The sequence below is a fragment of the Bidens hawaiensis genome, unplaced genomic scaffold, assembly GCF_021521415.1.
Source record: "Bidens hawaiensis isolate Kalapana, Puna unplaced genomic scaffold, B.hawaiensis_p1.1 tig00018564_1, whole genome shotgun sequence".
Classification (NCBI taxonomy): Eukaryota; Viridiplantae; Streptophyta; class Magnoliopsida; order Asterales; family Asteraceae; genus Bidens; species Bidens hawaiensis.
Window position 1 is genome coordinate 430,170 of NW_027492807.1, and position 2,194 is coordinate 432,363.

The following is a 2,194-nucleotide window of genomic DNA, read 5'->3' on the forward strand; positions in this document are numbered from 1 at the left end:
CCACAACCATTTTCGTTGCCGGAGCTACCACCACCACCGTCGCCATTGTAGTTTTGTTTTTTATTTTGGTAATTATTTTTGAGATAGGAGTGTTTTTATTATTTCTATTTTATTACTACAATTTTTTTGGATACCAAACAACATGAAGTAATAACTCATTTCATTTAATAGGTCAACCAAACAACACAAGGGAATGGTAATGATCCATTTCATTCCCTTATCCATTCCATTCCTGTCCTATCCCAACCTACGCCAGAACATGCCGGAGCGCGGTATAATTTGTATCATAGTTCAAATGGCAATAAACTAATTGCACGTGTCAATATATAATGTATTTCATTTCATTTATCAATCAAGTACACAAAAACATAATATTTTCTCAAAAGAAATAACATTACAATTGAGTATTCAAAACACAAATCAATTACTAAATGTAAATAGTTCTTTATTCATCATGCAACCTAAGGTATATCCTAAGTCTTCATCACTTGATTCATCCCAAATAGCTACATGCGTCGTGCGTGAAAATATATAGTTTATCAACATAAAGTTGGGCAAGTAATCACGATTTTTGTACATAATAATTTGAAAAATGACAATTCCTTGAAGTAAACACGAATCACTACAACTAGCATAACAATAATAATTAAAAAGCCATTTCCTTCATCCCAAACGGGTCGGGTTACTCCTGCGGCATATGATCATACTAACAAGGATGAGGATGAGGAAGAGGATGAAATACCAACAACCGTAACTCAAAACTAAACACATAGCCACATTCACACGTATAAACTAATTGAGCAATATCGTATCTACGCATATAAGGCCCCGAACCCTGGCACCTTACTAACAGTTGGATTTACATTTGAACACAACTTAATTATCAGAGTTTACAAAACTTTCACGAAATAACTACATTTATATAAAATTTTCTTTCTAAAACGGCTCTTTGGATGCCATCACCATGTGGATATCCCTGTCTGCACTCCAATATCCTTTACTTTCATTGATCTAATACCTGCGTGAACACGTACATGGTCCGCAGTCTCTACCTATGTTCACCTTCATGGTATGTACAAGGTTCGCGGCCCTATACTATCATACATTAACAACACGTACAAGGTTCGTCATCCTTCACTATGTTATCACCAATATCATAGCACGTACGAGGTCCGCAGTCTTCCTCTATGCTACCACATTACATTTAGGACACGTATAAGGTCCGCGGTCCTTTCCTATGCAGACACCTATATCATAGCACGTACGAGGTCCGCAGTCCTCCTCTATGCTACCACATTGCATCCGCAGCAAGTATAAGGTCCGCAGTTCTTATCTACATTGACGTCTATCATCTATATCACGTATAAGGTCCACAGTCCTTAACTACACTATCACATGCCACGTCTATGTCCAACATAGGTTAGAGGGATTTGCCATCCTAACTTACTATTTTAGGTGTAGAGTCCGCATACCTTACATACACCTGCTTTACAAGTACCGCATATAAAATAAGTATATATAATGTACCAACTTAAGTAATTTGATCGGTGTACACATTCAACATTCTACATGACAAATATATTACTAGTTAAGCAATATATAATATCAAACTACCATATCGCGTATGCACACATCCCCAAAAACAAAATAGAGAAAGTGGCTAGAACTCACCTGGTTCATGTTTCTCTCGGAGTTAACTGTAATCCATTTCCTTGGTTGTGCATGACTATCTCTGATGTTTATATTCGAAATAACTCGAGAGGACCAAAACTATATCAAGTTGTGCATGAGAAACTTGGAATTGAGTGATTCAAGCGACTAGGCGTCCGGGTCGCCGAGCTCTACCAGCACCACCCACCGCCGGAATTCGCCGCTACAGTCACTAGAAAACCTAAACAATTGTCGGAATACTTAGTTTTTGATGTGCAAAAAGTAGTCAAATAATTATTAACTAAATTATGCTAATCTAGACACTAAGTAATAATTATAGACTCTTAACTTAACTAAAACTACTGACAGGCAAGTGAACCGGTCGACTCTAGTACAGCTAAGTAAGTCCGGATATCGAACCCACGAGACTCTTTAGATTACGTAAATTAACTAGACTAGACTCAACTACAGACACGACTATTTATTTATTATTATGGGGGGGTTTACTAAAAACTAATATTAAAACTAGTTAATAAAACTTAAA